Source organism: Xylocopa sonorina, chromosome 4 (genome assembly GCF_050948175.1).
Source record: "Xylocopa sonorina isolate GNS202 chromosome 4, iyXylSono1_principal, whole genome shotgun sequence".
Classification (NCBI taxonomy): Eukaryota; Metazoa; Arthropoda; class Insecta; order Hymenoptera; family Apidae; genus Xylocopa; species Xylocopa sonorina.
The window spans coordinates 257,456-274,497 of NC_135196.1; positions in this window are offsets into that span (position 1 = coordinate 257,456).

A 17,042-nucleotide genomic window follows, 5' to 3' on the forward strand; every position below is an offset into this window, starting at 1 on the left:
TATGATTTGCGAAGTGTCATGTATTCCTCGTTTACACTTCAAATGAATGTATATGCGACACTTCCTTGCAAGGAAATAGCGTTTGCAGATGTCTACGTATCGTAGCAATAGAGTTCTAATGCTTCTTAAAACGCGATATCGCATCTCATATCTATGTTTCATGATAAGATATAATATTCATTGCGAAGTGTTATGCATTCCTCGTCTACGATTCAAATGAATGTAAATGCAACACTTCCTTGCAAGGAAATAGCGTTTGCAGATTTCTACGTATCGTAGCAATAGCTTTCTAGTGCTTCTTAAAACGCGATATCGCATCTCATTTCTATGTTTCATGGTAAGATATTATATGAATTGCGAAGTGTCATGTATTCCTCGTCTACACTTCAAATGAATGTAAATGCGACACTTCCTTGCTAGGAAATAGCGTCTGCAGATGTCTAGGTATCGTAGCAATAGAGTTCTAATGCTTCTTAAAACGCGATATCGCATCTCATTTCTATGTTTCATGGTAAGATATAATATGATTTGCGAAGTGTCATGTATTCCGCGTCTACACTTCAAATGAATGTAAATGCGACACTTCCCTGCAAGGAAATAGCGTTTGCAGATGTCTAGGTATCGTAGCAATAGAGTTCTAATGCTTCTTAAAACGCGATATCGCATCTCATTTCTATGTTTCATGGTAAGATATAATATGATTTGCGAAGTGTTATGTATCCCTCGTCTACACTTCAAATGAATGTAAATGCGACACTTCCTTGCAAGGAAAAAGCGTTTGCAAATGTCTACCTATCGTAGCAGTAGTGTTCTAGTGCTTCTTAGAACGCGATGTCGCATCTCATTTCTATGTTTCATGGTAAGATATAATATGATTTGCGATGTATTATGTATTCCTCGTCTACACATCAAATGAATGTAAATGCGACATTTCCTTGCAAGGAAATAGCGTTTGCAGATGTCTACGTATTGTAGCAATAGAGTTCTTATGATTCTTAAAACGCGATATCGCATCTCATTTCTATGTTTCATGGTAAGATATAATATGATTTGCGAAGTGTTATGTATTCCTCGTCTACACTTCAAATGAATGTAAATGCGACACTTCCTTGCAAGGAAATAGCGTTTGCAGATGTCTACGTATCGAAGCAATAGATTTCAAATGCTTCTTAAAACGAGATATTGCATCTCATATCTACGTTTCATGATAAGATATAATATTCATTGCGAAGTGTTATGCATTCCTCGTCTACGATTCAAGTGAAAGTAAATGCGACACTTCCTTGCAAGGAAATAGCGATTGCAGATGTCTACGTATCGTAGCAATAGAGTTCATATGATTCTTAAAACGCGATGTCGCATCTCATATCTATGTTTCAAGATAAGATATAATATTCATTGCGAAGTGTTATGCATTCCTCGTCTATGATTCAAATGATAGTAAATGCGACACTTCGTTGCAAGGAAATAGCGATTGCAGATGTCTACGTATCGTAGCAATAGAGTTCTAATGCTTCTTAAAACGCGATATCGCATCACATTTCTATGTTTCATGGTAAGATATAATATGATTTGCGAAGTGTCATGTATTCCTCGTTTACACTTCAAATGAATGTATATGCGACACTTCCTTGCAAGGAAATAGCGTTTGCAGATGTCTACGTATCGTAGCAATAGAGTTCTAATGCTTCTTAAAACGCGATATCGCATCTCATTTCTATGTTTCATGGTAAGATATAATATGATTTGCGAAGTGTTATGTATTCCTCATCAACACATCAACTGAATGTAAATGCGACACTTCCTTGCAAGGAAATAGCGTTTGCAGATGTCTACGTATCGTAGCAATAGAGTTCTTATGATTCTTAAAACGCGATATCGCATCTCATTTCTACGTTTCATGGTAGGATATTATATGATTTGCGAAGTGTCATGTATTCCTCGTGTACACTTCAAATGAATGTAAATGCGACATTTCCTTGCAAGGAAATAGCGTTTGCAGATGTCTACGTATCGTAGCAATAGATTTCTAATGCTTCTTAAAACGCGATATCGCATCTCATTTCTATGTTTCATGGTAAGGTATAATATGATTTGCGAAGTGTTATGCATTCCTCGCCTACGATTCAAATGAATGTAAATGCAACACTTCCTTGCAAGGAAATAGCGTTTGCAAATGTCTACCTATCGTAGCAATAGTGTTCTAATGCTTCTTAGAACGCGATATCGCATCTCATTTCTATGTTTCATGGTAAGATATAATATGACTTGCGAAGTGTTATGTATTCCTCGTCTACACTTCAAATGAATGTGAATGCGACACTTTCTCGCTAGGAAATAGCGTTTTGCAGATGTCTACGTATCGTAGCAATAGAATTCTAATGCTTCTTAAAACGGGATATCGCATCTCATTTCTATGTATCATGGTAAGATATAATTTGATTTGCGAAGTGTCATGTATTCCTCGTCTACACTTCAAATGAATGTGAATGCGATACTTCCTCGCTAGGAAATAGTGTTTGCAGATGTCTACGTATCGTAGCAATAGCTTTCTAGTGCTTCTTAAAACGCGATATCGCATCTCATTTCTATGTTTCATGGTAAGATATTATATGAATTGCGAAGTGTCATGTATTCCTCGTCTACACTTCAAATGAATGTAAATGCGACACTTCCTTGCTAGGAAATAGCGTCTGCAGATGTCTAGGTATCGTAGCAATAGAGTTCTAATGCTTCTTAAAACGCGATATCGCATTTCATTTCTATGTTTCATGGTAAGATATATGTTTTGCGAAGTGTCATGTATTCCTCGTCTACACTTCAAATGAATGTAAATGCGACACTTCCTTGCAAGGAAATAGCGTTTGCAAACGTCTACCTATCGTAGCAATAGAGTTCTAATGCTTCTAAAACGCGATATAGCATCTCATTTCTATATTTCATGGTAAGATATAATATGATTTGCGAAGTGTAATGTATTCCTCGTCTACACTTCAAATGAATGTAAATGCGACAATTCCTTGCTAGGAAATAGCGTCTGCAGATGTCTAGGTATCGTAGCAATAGAGTTCTAATGCTTCTTAAAACGCGATATCGCATCTCATTTCTATGTTTCATGGTAAGATATAATATGATTTGCGAAGTGTCATGTATTCCGCGTCTACACTTCAAATGAATGTAAATGCGACACTTCCCTGCAAGGAAATAGCGTTTGCAGATGTGTAGGTATCGTAGCAATAGAGTTCTAATGCTTCTTAAAACGCGATATCGCATCTCATTTCTATGTTTCATGGTAAGATATAATATGATTTGCGAAGTGTTATGTATCCCTCGTCTACACTTCAAATGAATGTAAATGCGACACTTCCTTGCAAGGAAAAAGCGTTTGCAAATGTCTACCTATCGTAGCAGTAGTGTTCTAGTGCTTCTTAGAACGCGATGTCGCATCTCATTTCTATGTTTCATGGTAAGATATAATATGATTTGCGATGTATTATGTATTCCTCGTCTACACATCAAATGAATGTAAATGCGACATTTCCTTGCAAGGAAATAGCGTTTGCAGATGTCTACGTATTGTAGCAATAGAGTTCTTATGATTCTTAAAACGCGATATCGCATCTCATTTCTATGTTTCATGGTAAGATATAATATGATTTGCGAAGTGTTATGTATTCCTCGTCTACACTTCAAATGAATGTAAATGCGACACTTCCTTGCAAGGAAATAGCGTTTGCAGATGTCTACGTATCGAAGCAATAGATTTCAAATGCTTCTTAAAACGAGATATTGCATCTCATATCTACGTTTCATGATAAGATATAATATTCATTGCGAAGTGTTATGCATTCCTCGTCTACGATTCAAGTGAAAGTAAATGCGACACTTCCTTGCAAGGAAATAGCGATTGCAGATGTCTACGTATCGTAGCAATAGAGTTCATATGATTCTTAAAACGCGATATCGCATCTCATATCTATGTTTCAAGATAAGATATAATATTCATTGCGAAGTGTTATGCATTCCTCGTCTATGATTCAAATGATAGTAAATGCGACACTTCGTTGCAAGGAAATAGCGATTGCAGATGTCTACGTATCGTAGCAATAGAGTTCTAATGCTTCTTAAAACGCGATATCGCATCACATTTCTATGTTTCATGGTAAGATATAATATGATTTGCGAAGTGTCATGTATTCCTCGTTTACACTTCAAATGAATGTATATGCGACACTTCCTTGCAAGGAAATAGCGTTTGCAGATGTCTACGTATCGTAGCAATAGAGTTCTAATGCTTCTTAAAACGCGATATCGCATCTCATTTCTATGTTTCATGGTAAGATATAATATGATTTGCGAAGTGTTATGTATTCCTCATCAACACATCAACTGAATGTAAATGCGACACTTCCTTGCAAGGAAATAGCGTTTGCAGATGTCTACGTATCGTAGCAATAGAGTTCTTATGATTCTTAAAACGCGATATCGCATCTCATTTCTACGTTTCATGGTAGGATATTATATGATTTGCGAAGTGTCATGTATTCCTCGTGTACACTTCAAATGAATGTAAATGCGACATTTCCTTGCAAGGAAATAGCGTTTGCAGATGTCTACGTATCGTAGCAATAGATTTCTAATGCTTCTTAAAACGCGATATCGCATCTCATTTCTATGTTTCATGGTAAGGTATAATATGATTTGCGAAGTGTTATGCATTCCTCGCCTACGATTCAAATGAATGTAAATGCAACACTTCCTTGCAAGGAAATAGCGTTTGCAAATGTCTACCTATCGTAGCAATAGTGTTCTAATGCTTCTTAGAACGCGATATCGCATCTCATTTCTATGTTTCATGGTAAGATATAATATGACTTGCGAAGTGTTATGTATTCCTCGTCTACACTTCAAATGAATGTGAATGCGACACTTTCTCGCTAGGAAATAGCGTTTTGCAGATGTCTACGTATCGTAGCAATAGAATTCTAATGCTTCTTAAAACGGGATATCGCATCTCATTTCTATGTATCATGGTAAGATATAATTTGATTTGCGAAGTGTCATGTATTCCTCGTCTACACTTCAAATGAATGTGAATGCGATACTTCCTCGCTAGGAAATAGTGTTTGCAGATGTCTACGTATCGTAGCAATAGCTTTCTAGTGCTTCTTAAAACGCGATATCGCATCTCATTTCTATGTTTCATGGTAAGATATTATATGAATTGCGAAGTGTCATGTATTCCTCGTCTACACTTCAAATGAATGTAAATGCGACACTTCCTTGCTAGGAAATAGCGTCTGCAGATGTCTAGGTATCGTAGCAATAGAGTTCTAATGCTTCTTAAAACGCGATATCGCATTTCATTTCTATGTTTCATGGTAAGATATATGTTTTGCGAAGTGTCATGTATTCCTCGTCTACACTTCAAATGAATGTAAATGCGACACTTCCTTGCAAGGAAATAGCGTTTGCAAACGTCTACCTATCGTAGCAATAGAGTTCTAATGCTTCTAAAACGCGATATAGCATCTCATTTCTATATTTCATGGTAAGATATAATATGATTTGCGAAGTGTAATGTATTCCTCGTCTACACTTCAAATGAATGTAAATGCGACAATTCCTTGCTAGGAAATAGCGTCTGCAGATGTCTAGGTATCGTAGCAATAGAGTTCTAATGCTTCTTAAAACGCGATATCGCATCTCATTTCTATGTTTCATGGTAAGATATAATATGATTTGCGAAGTGTCATGTATTCCGCGTCTACACTTCAAATGAATGTAAATGCGACACTTCCCTGCAAGGAAATAGCGTTTGCAGATGTGTAGGTATCGTAGCAATAGAGTTCTAATGCTTCTTAAAACGCGATATCGCATCTCATTTCTATGTTTCATGGTAAGATATAATATGATTTGCGAAGTGTTATGTATCCCTCGTCTACACTTCAAATGAATGTAAATGCGACACTTCCTTGCAAGGAAATAGCGTTTGCACATGTCTACCTATCGTAGCAATAGTGTTCTAATGCTTCTTAAAACGAGATATCGCATCTCATTTCTATGTTTCATGGTAAGATATAATATGATTTGCAAAGTGTCATGTATTCCTCTTCTACACTTCAAATGAATGTAAATGCGACACTTCCTTGCAAGGAAATAGCGCTTGCAGATGTCTACGTATCGTAGCAATAGAGTTCTAATGCTTCTTAAAACGCGATATCGCATCTCATTTCTATGTTTCATGGTAAGATATAATATGATTTGCGAAGTGTTATGTATACCTCGTCTACACATCAAATGAATGTAAATGCGACACTTCCTTGCAAGGAAATAGCGTTTGCAGATGTCTACGTATCGTAGCAATAGAGTTCTAATGCTTCTTAAAACGCGATATCGCATCACATTTCTATGTTTCATGGTAAGATATAATATGATTTGCGAAGTATCATGTATTCCTCGTTTACATTTCAAATGAATGTATATGCGACACTTCCTTGCAAGGAAATAGCGTTTGCAGATGTCTACGTATCGTAGCAATAGAGTTCTAATGCTTCTTAAAACGCGATATCGCATCTCATTTCTATGTTTCATGGTAAGATATAATATGATTTGCGAAGTGTTATGTATTCCTCATCAACACATCAACTGAATGTAAATGCGACACTTCCTTGCAAGGAAATAGCGTTTGCAGATGTCTACGTATCGAAGCAATAGATTTCAAATGCTTCTTAAAACGAGATATTGCATCTCATATCTATGTTTCATGATAAGATATAATATTCATTGCGAAGTGTTATGCATTCCTCGTCTACGATTCAAATGAATGTAAATGCAACACTTCCTTGCAAGGAAATAGCGTTTGCAGATGTCTACGTATCGTAGCAATAGCTTTCTAGTGCTTCTTAAAACGCGATATCGCATCTCATTTCTATGTTTCATGGTAAGATATTATATGAATTGCGAAGTGTCATGTATTCCTCGTCTACACTTCAAATGAATGTAAATGCGACACTTCCTTGCTAGGAAATAGCGTCTGCAGATGTCTAGGTATCGTAGCAATAGAGTTCTAATGCTTCTTAAAACGCGATATCGCATTTCATTTCTATGTTTCATGGTAAGATATAATATGTTTTGCGAAGTGTCATGTATTCCTCGTCTACACTTCAAATGAATGTAAATGCGACACTTCCTTGCAAGGAAATAGCGTTTGCAAACGTCTACCTATCGTAGCAATAGAGTTCTAATGCTTCTAAAACGCGATATAGCATCTCATTTCTATATTTCATGGTAAGATATAATATGATTTGCGAAGTGTCATGTATTCCTCGTCTACACTTCAAATGAATGTAAATGCGACAATTCCTTGCTAGGAAATAGCGTCTGCAGATGTCTAGGTATCGTAGCAATAGTGTTCTAATGCTTCTTAAAACGCGATATCGCATCTCATTTCTATGTTTCATGGTAAGATATAATATGATTTGCGAAGTGTCATGTATTCCGCGTCTACACTTCAAATGAATGTAAATGCGACACTTCCCTGCAAGGAAATAGCGTTTGCAGATGTCTAGGTATCGTAGCAATAGAGTTCTAATGCTTCTTAAAACGCGATATCGCATCTCATTTCTATGTTTCATGGTAAGATATAATATGATTTGCGAAGTGTTATGTATCCCTCGTCTACACTTCAAATGAATGTAAATGCGACACTTCCTTGCAAGGAAAAAGCGTTTGCAAATGTCTACCTATCGTAGCAGTAGTGTTCTAGTGCTTCTTAGAACGCGATGTCGCATCTCATTTCTATGTTTCATGGTAAGATATAATATGATTTGCGATGTATTATGTATTCCTCGTCTACACATCAAATGAATGTAAATGCGACATTTCCTTGCAAGGAAATAGCGTTTGCAGATGTCTACGTATTGTAGCAATAGAGTTCTTATGATTCTTAAAACGCGATATCGCATCTCATTTCTATGTTTCATGGTAAGATATAATATGATTTGCGAAGTGTTATGTATTCCTCGTCTACACTTCAAATGAATGTAAATGCGACACTTCCTTGCAAGGAAATAGCGTTTGCAGATGTCTACGTATCGAAGCAATAGATTTCAAATGCTTCTTAAAACGAGATATTGCATCTCATATCTACGTTTCATGATAAGATATAATATTCATTGCGAAGTGTTATGCATTCCTCGTCTACGATTCAAGTGAAAGTAAATGCGACACTTCCTTGCAAGGAAATAGCGATTGCAGATGTCTACGTATCGTAGCAATAGAGTTCATATGATTCTTAAAACGCGATATCGCATCTCATATCTATGTTTCAAGATAAGATATAATATTCATTGCGAAGTGTTATGCATTCCTCGTCTATGATTCAAATGATAGTAAATGCGACACTTCGTTGCAAGGAAATAGCGATTGCAGATGTCTACGTATCGTAGCAATAGAGTTCTAATGCTTCTTAAAACGCGATATCGCATCTCATTTCTATGTTTCATGGTAAGATATAATATGATTTGCGAAGTGTTATGTATTCCTCGTCTACACATCAAATGAATGTAAATGCGACACTTTCTTGCAAGGAAATAGCGTTTGCAGATGTCTACGTATCGTAGCAATAGAGTACTTATGATTCTTAAAACGCGATATCGCATCTCATTTCTATGTTTCATGGTAAGATATAATATGATTTGCGAAGTGTCATGTATTCCTCGTCCACACTTCAAATGAATGTAAATGCGACACTTCCTTGCTAGGAAATACCGTCTGCAGATGTCTAGGTATCGTAGAAATAGAGTTCTATTGCTTCTTAATACGCGATATCGCATCACATTTCTATGTTTAATGGTAAGATATAATATGATGTGCGAAGTGTTATGTATTCCTCGTCTACACGTCAAATGAATGTAAATGCGACACTTCCTTGCAAGGAAATAGCGTTTGCAGATGTCTACGTATCGAAGCAATAGATTTCAAATGCTTCTTAAAACGAGATATTGCATCTCATATCTATGTTTCATGATAAGATATAATATTCATTGCGAAGTGTTATGCATTCCTCGTCTACGATTCAAATGAATGTAAATGCAACACTTCCTTGCAAGGAAATAGCGTTTGCAGATGTCTACGTATCGTAGCAATAGAGTTCTAATGCTTCTTAAAACGCGATATAGCATCTCATTTCTATATTTCATGGTAAGATATAATATGATTTGCGAAGTGTCATGTATTCCTCGTCTACACTTCAAATGAATGTAAATGCGACAATTCCTTGCTAGGAAATAGCGTCTGCAGATGTCTAGGTATCGTAGCAATAGTGTTCTAATGCTTCTTAAAACGCGATATCGCATCTCATTTCTATGTTTCATGGTAAGATATAATATGATTTGCGAAGTGTCATGTATTCCGCGTCTACACTTCAAATGAATGTAAATGCGACACTTCCCTGCAAGGAAATAGCGTTTGCAGATGTCTAGGTATCGTAGCAATAGAGTTCTAATGCTTCTTAAAACGCGATATCGCATCTCATTTCTATGTTTCATGGTAAGATATAATATGATTTGCGAAGTGTTATGTATCCCTCGTCTACACTTCAAATGAATGTAAATGCGACACTTCCTTACAAGGAAAAAGCGTTTGCAAATGTCTACCTATCGTAGCAGTAGTGTTCTAGTGCTTCTTAGAACGCGATGTCGCATCTCATTTCTATGTTTCATGGTAAGATATAATATGATTTGCGAAGTGTTATGTATTCCTCGTCTACACTTCAAATGAATGTAAATGCGACACTTCCTTGCAAGGAAATAGCGTTTGCAGATGTCTACGTATCGAAGCAATAGATTTCAAATGCTTCTTAAAACGAGATATTGCATCTCATATCTACGTTTCATGATAAGATATAATATTCATTGCGAAGTGTTATGCATTCCTCGTCTACGATTCAAGTGAAAGTAAATGCGACACTTCCTTGCAAGGAAATAGCGATTGCAGATGTCTACGTATCGTAGCAATAGAGTTCATATGATTCTTAAAACGCGATATCGCATCTCATATCTATGTTTCAAGATAAGATATAATATTCATTGCGAAGTGTTATGCATTCCTCGTCTATGATTCAAATGATAGTAAATGCGACACTTCGTTGCAAGGAAATAGCGATTGCAGATGTCTACGTATCGTAGCAATAGAGTTCTAATGCTTCTTAAAACGCGATATCGCATCACATTTCTATGTTTCATGGTAAGATATAATATGATTTGCGAAGTGTCATGTATTCCTCGTTTACACTTCAAATGAATGTATATGCGACACTTCCTTGCAAGGAAATAGCGTTTGCAGATGTCTACGTATCGTAGCAATAGAGTTCTAATGCTTCTTAAAACGCGATATCGCATCTCATTTCTATGTTTCATGGTAAGATATAATATGATTTGCGAAGTGTTATGTATTCCTCATCAACACATCAACTGAATGTAAATGCGACACTTCCTTGCAAGGAAATAGCGTTTGCAGATGTCTACGTATCGTAGCAATAGAGTTCTTATGATTCTTAAAACGCGATATCGCATCTCATTTCTACGTTTCATGGTAGGATATTATATGATTTGCGAAGTGTCATGTATTCCTCGTGTACACTTCAAATGAATGTAAATGCGACATTTCCTTGCAAGGAAATAGCGTTTGCAGATGTCTACGTATCGTAGCAATAGATTTCTAATGCTTCTTAAAACGCGATATCGCATCTCATTTCTATGTTTCATGGTAAGGTATAATATGATTTGCGAAGTGTTATGCATTCCTCGCCTACGATTCAAATGAATGTAAATGCAACACTTCCTTGCAAGGAAATAGCGTTTGCAAATGTCTACCTATCGTAGCAATAGTGTTCTAATGCTTCTTAGAACGCGATATCGCATCTCATTTCTATGTTTCATGGTAAGATATAATATGACTTGCGAAGTGTTATGTATTCCTCGTCTACACTTCAAATGAATGTGAATGCGACACTTTCTCGCTAGGAAATAGCGTTTTGCAGATGTCTACGTATCGTAGCAATAGAATTCTAATGCTTCTTAAAACGGGATATCGCATCTCATTTCTATGTATCATGGTAAGATATAATTTGATTTGCGAAGTGTCATGTATTCCTCGTCTACACTTCAAATGAATGTGAATGCGATACTTCCTCGCTAGGAAATAGTGTTTGCAGATGTCTACGTATCGTAGCAATAGCTTTCTAGTGCTTCTTAAAACGCGATATCGCATCTCATTTCTATGTTTCATGGTAAGATATTATATGAATTGCGAAGTGTCATGTATTCCTCGTCTACACTTCAAATGAATGTAAATGCGACACTTCCTTGCTAGGAAATAGCGTCTGCAGATGTCTAGGTATCGTAGCAATAGAGTTCTAATGCTTCTTAAAACGCGATATCGCATTTCATTTCTATGTTTCATGGTAAGATATATGTTTTGCGAAGTGTCATGTATTCCTCGTCTACACTTCAAATGAATGTAAATGCGACACTTCCTTGCAAGGAAATAGCGTTTGCAAACGTCTACCTATCGTAGCAATAGAGTTCTAATGCTTCTAAAACGCGATATAGCATCTCATTTCTATATTTCATGGTAAGATATAATATGATTTGCGAAGTGTAATGTATTCCTCGTCTACACTTCAAATGAATGTAAATGCGACAATTCCTTGCTAGGAAATAGCGTCTGCAGATGTCTAGGTATCGTAGCAATAGAGTTCTAATGCTTCTTAAAACGCGATATCGCATCTCATTTCTATGTTTCATGGTAAGATATAATATGATTTGCGAAGTGTCATGTATTCCGCGTCTACACTTCAAATGAATGTAAATGCGACACTTCCCTGCAAGGAAATAGCGTTTGCAGATGTGTAGGTATCGTAGCAATAGAGTTCTAATGCTTCTTAAAACGCGATATCGCATCTCATTTCTATGTTTCATGGTAAGATATAATATGATTTGCGAAGTGTTATGTATCCCTCGTCTACACTTCAAATGAATGTAAATGCGACACTTCCTTGCAAGGAAATAGCGTTTGCACATGTCTACCTATCGTAGCAATAGTGTTCTAATGCTTCTTAAAACGAGATATCGCATCTCATTTCTATGTTTCATGGTAAGATATAATATGATTTGCAAAGTGTCATGTATTCCTCTTCTACACTTCAAATGAATGTAAATGCGACACTTCCTTGCAAGGAAATAGCGCTTGCAGATGTCTACGTATCGTAGCAATAGAGTTCTAATGCTTCTTAAAACGCGATATCGCATCTCATTTCTATGTTTCATGGTAAGATATAATATGATTTGCGAAGTGTTATGTATACCTCGTCTACACATCAAATGAATGTAAATGCGACACTTCCTTGCAAGGAAATAGCGTTTGCAGATGTCTACGTATCGTAGCAATAGAGTTCTAATGCTTCTTAAAACGCGATATCGCATCACATTTCTATGTTTCATGGTAAGATATAATATGATTTGCGAAGTATCATGTATTCCTCGTTTACATTTCAAATGAATGTATATGCGACACTTCCTTGCAAGGAAATAGCGTTTGCAGATGTCTACGTATCGTAGCAATAGAGTTCTAATGCTTCTTAAAACGCGATATCGCATCTCATTTCTATGTTTCATGGTAAGATATAATATGATTTGCGAAGTGTTATGTATTCCTCATCAACACATCAACTGAATGTAAATGCGACACTTCCTTGCAAGGAAATAGCGTTTGCAGATGTCTACGTATCGAAGCAATAGATTTCAAATGCTTCTTAAAACGAGATATTGCATCTCATATCTATGTTTCATGATAAGATATAATATTCATTGCGAAGTGTTATGCATTCCTCGTCTACGATTCAAATGAATGTAAATGCAACACTTCCTTGCAAGGAAATAGCGTTTGCAGATGTCTACGTATCGTAGCAATAGCTTTCTAGTGCTTCTTAAAACGCGATATCGCATCTCATTTCTATGTTTCATGGTAAGATATTATATGAATTGCGAAGTGTCATGTATTCCTCGTCTACACTTCAAATGAATGTAAATGCGACACTTCCTTGCTAGGAAATAGCGTCTGCAGATGTCTAGGTATCGTAGCAATAGAGTTCTAATGCTTCTTAAAACGCGATATCGCATTTCATTTCTATGTTTCATGGTAAGATATAATATGTTTTGCGAAGTGTCATGTATTCCTCGTCTACACTTCAAATGAATGTAAATGCGACACTTCCTTGCAAGGAAATAGCGTTTGCAAACGTCTACCTATCGTAGCAATAGAGTTCTAATGCTTCTAAAACGCGATATAGCATCTCATTTCTATATTTCATGGTAAGATATAATATGATTTGCGAAGTGTCATGTATTCCTCGTCTACACTTCAAATGAATGTAAATGCGACAATTCCTTGCTAGGAAATAGCGTCTGCAGATGTCTAGGTATCGTAGCAATAGTGTTCTAATGCTTCTTAAAACGCGATATCGCATCTCATTTCTATGTTTCATGGTAAGATATAATATGATTTGCGAAGTGTCATGTATTCCGCGTCTACACTTCAAATGAATGTAAATGCGACACTTCCCTGCAAGGAAATAGCGTTTGCAGATGTCTAGGTATCGTAGCAATAGAGTTCTAATGCTTCTTAAAACGCGATATCGCATCTCATTTCTATGTTTCATGGTAAGATATAATATGATTTGCGAAGTGTTATGTATCCCTCGTCTACACTTCAAATGAATGTAAATGCGACACTTCCTTGCAAGGAAAAAGCGTTTGCAAATGTCTACCTATCGTAGCAGTAGTGTTCTAGTGCTTCTTAGAACGCGATGTCGCATCTCATTTCTATGTTTCATGGTAAGATATAATATGATTTGCGATGTATTATGTATTCCTCGTCTACACATCAAATGAATGTAAATGCGACATTTCCTTGCAAGGAAATAGCGTTTGCAGATGTCTACGTATTGTAGCAATAGAGTTCTTATGATTCTTAAAACGCGATATCGCATCTCATTTCTATGTTTCATGGTAAGATATAATATGATTTGCGAAGTGTTATGTATTCCTCGTCTACACTTCAAATGAATGTAAATGCGACACTTCCTTGCAAGGAAATAGCGTTTGCAGATGTCTACGTATCGAAGCAATAGATTTCAAATGCTTCTTAAAACGAGATATTGCATCTCATATCTACGTTTCATGATAAGATATAATATTCATTGCGAAGTGTTATGCATTCCTCGTCTACGATTCAAGTGAAAGTAAATGCGACACTTCCTTGCAAGGAAATAGCGATTGCAGATGTCTACGTATCGTAGCAATAGAGTTCATATGATTCTTAAAACGCGATATCGCATCTCATATCTATGTTTCAAGATAAGATATAATATTCATTGCGAAGTGTTATGCATTCCTCGTCTATGATTCAAATGATAGTAAATGCGACACTTCGTTGCAAGGAAATAGCGATTGCAGATGTCTACGTATCGTAGCAATAGAGTTCTAATGCTTCTTAAAACGCGATATCGCATCTCATTTCTATGTTTCATGGTAAGATATAATATGATTTGCGAAGTGTTATGTATTCCTCGTCTACACATCAAATGAATGTAAATGCGACACTTTCTTGCAAGGAAATAGCGTTTGCAGATGTCTACGTATCGTAGCAATAGAGTACTTATGATTCTTAAAACGCGATATCGCATCTCATTTCTATGTTTCATGGTAAGATATAATATGATTTGCGAAGTGTCATGTATTCCTCGTCCACACTTCAAATGAATGTAAATGCGACACTTCCTTGCTAGGAAATACCGTCTGCAGATGTCTAGGTATCGTAGAAATAGAGTTCTATTGCTTCTTAATACGCGATATCGCATCACATTTCTATGTTTAATGGTAAGATATAATATGATGTGCGAAGTGTTATGTATTCCTCGTCTACACGTCAAATGAATGTAAATGCGACACTTCCTTGCAAGGAAATAGCGTTTGCAGATGTCTACGTATCGAAGCAATAGATTTCAAATGCTTCTTAAAACGAGATATTGCATCTCATATCTATGTTTCATGATAAGATATAATATTCATTGCGAAGTGTTATGCATTCCTCGTCTACGATTCAAATGAATGTAAATGCAACACTTCCTTGCAAGGAAATAGCGTTTGCAGATGTCTACGTATCGTAGCAATAGAGTTCTAATGCTTCTTAAAACGCGATATAGCATCTCATTTCTATATTTCATGGTAAGATATAATATGATTTGCGAAGTGTCATGTATTCCTCGTCTACACTTCAAATGAATGTAAATGCGACAATTCCTTGCTAGGAAATAGCGTCTGCAGATGTCTAGGTATCGTAGCAATAGTGTTCTAATGCTTCTTAAAACGCGATATCGCATCTCATTTCTATGTTTCATGGTAAGATATAATATGATTTGCGAAGTGTCATGTATTCCGCGTCTACACTTCAAATGAATGTAAATGCGACACTTCCCTGCAAGGAAATAGCGTTTGCAGATGTCTAGGTATCGTAGCAATAGAGTTCTAATGCTTCTTAAAACGCGATATCGCATCTCATTTCTATGTTTCATGGTAAGATATAATATGATTTGCGAAGTGTTATGTATCCCTCGTCTACACTTCAAATGAATGTAAATGCGACACTTCCTTACAAGGAAAAAGCGTTTGCAAATGTCTACCTATCGTAGCAGTAGTGTTCTAGTGCTTCTTAGAACGCGATGTCGCATCTCATTTCTATGTTTCATGGTAAGATATAATATGATTTGCGAAGTGTTATGTATTCCTCGTCTACACTTCAAATGAATGTAAATGCGACACTTCCTTGCAAGGAAATAGCGTTTGCAGATGTCTACGTATCGAAGCAATAGATTTCAAATGCTTCTTAAAACGAGATATTGCATCTCATATCTACGTTTCATGATAAGATATAATATTCATTGCGAAGTGTTATGCATTCCTCGTCTACGATTCAAGTGAAAGTAAATGCGACACTTCCTTGCAAGGAAATAGCGATTGCAGATGTCTACGTATCGTAGCAATAGAGTTCATATGATTCTTAAAACGCGATATCGCATCTCATATCTATGTTTCAAGATAAGATATAATATTCATTGCGAAGTGTTATGCATTCCTCGTCTATGATTCAAATGATAGTAAATGCGACACTTCGTTGCAAGGAAATAGCGATTGCAGATGTCTACGTATCGTAGCAATAGAGTTCTAATGCTTCTTAAAACGCGATATCGGATCTCATTTCTATGTTTCATGGTAAGAAATAATATTATTTGCGAAGTGTTATGTATTCCTCGTCTACACTTCAAATGAATGTAAATGCGACACTTCCTTGCAAGGAAATAGCGTTTGCAGATGTCTGCGTATCGAAGCAATAGAGTTCAAATGCTTCTTAAAACGAGATATTGCATCTCATATCTATGTTTCATGATAAGATATAATATTCATTGCGAAGTGTTATGCATTCCTCGTCTACGATTCAAATGAATGTAAATGCAACACTTCCTTGCAAGGAAATAGCGTTTGCAGATGTCTACGTATCGTAGCAATAGAGTTCTAATGCTTCTTAAAACGCGATATCACATCTCGTTTCTATGTTTCATGGTAAGATATAATATGATTTGCCAAGTGTTGTGTATTCCTCGTCTACACTTCAAAGGAATGTAAATGCGACACTTTCTTGCAAGGAAATAGCATTTGCAGATGTCTACGTATCGTAGCAATGGATTTCTGCTGCTTCTTAAAACGCGATATCGCATCTCATTTCTATGTTTCATGGTAAGATATAATATGATTTGCGAAGTGTCATGTATTCCTCGTCTACACTTCAAATGAATGTAAATGCGACACTTCCTTGCAAGGAAATAGCGTTTGCACATGTCTACCTATCGTAGCAATAGTGTTCTAATGCTTCTTAAAACGCGATATCGCATCTCATTTCTATGTTTCATGGTAAGATATAAT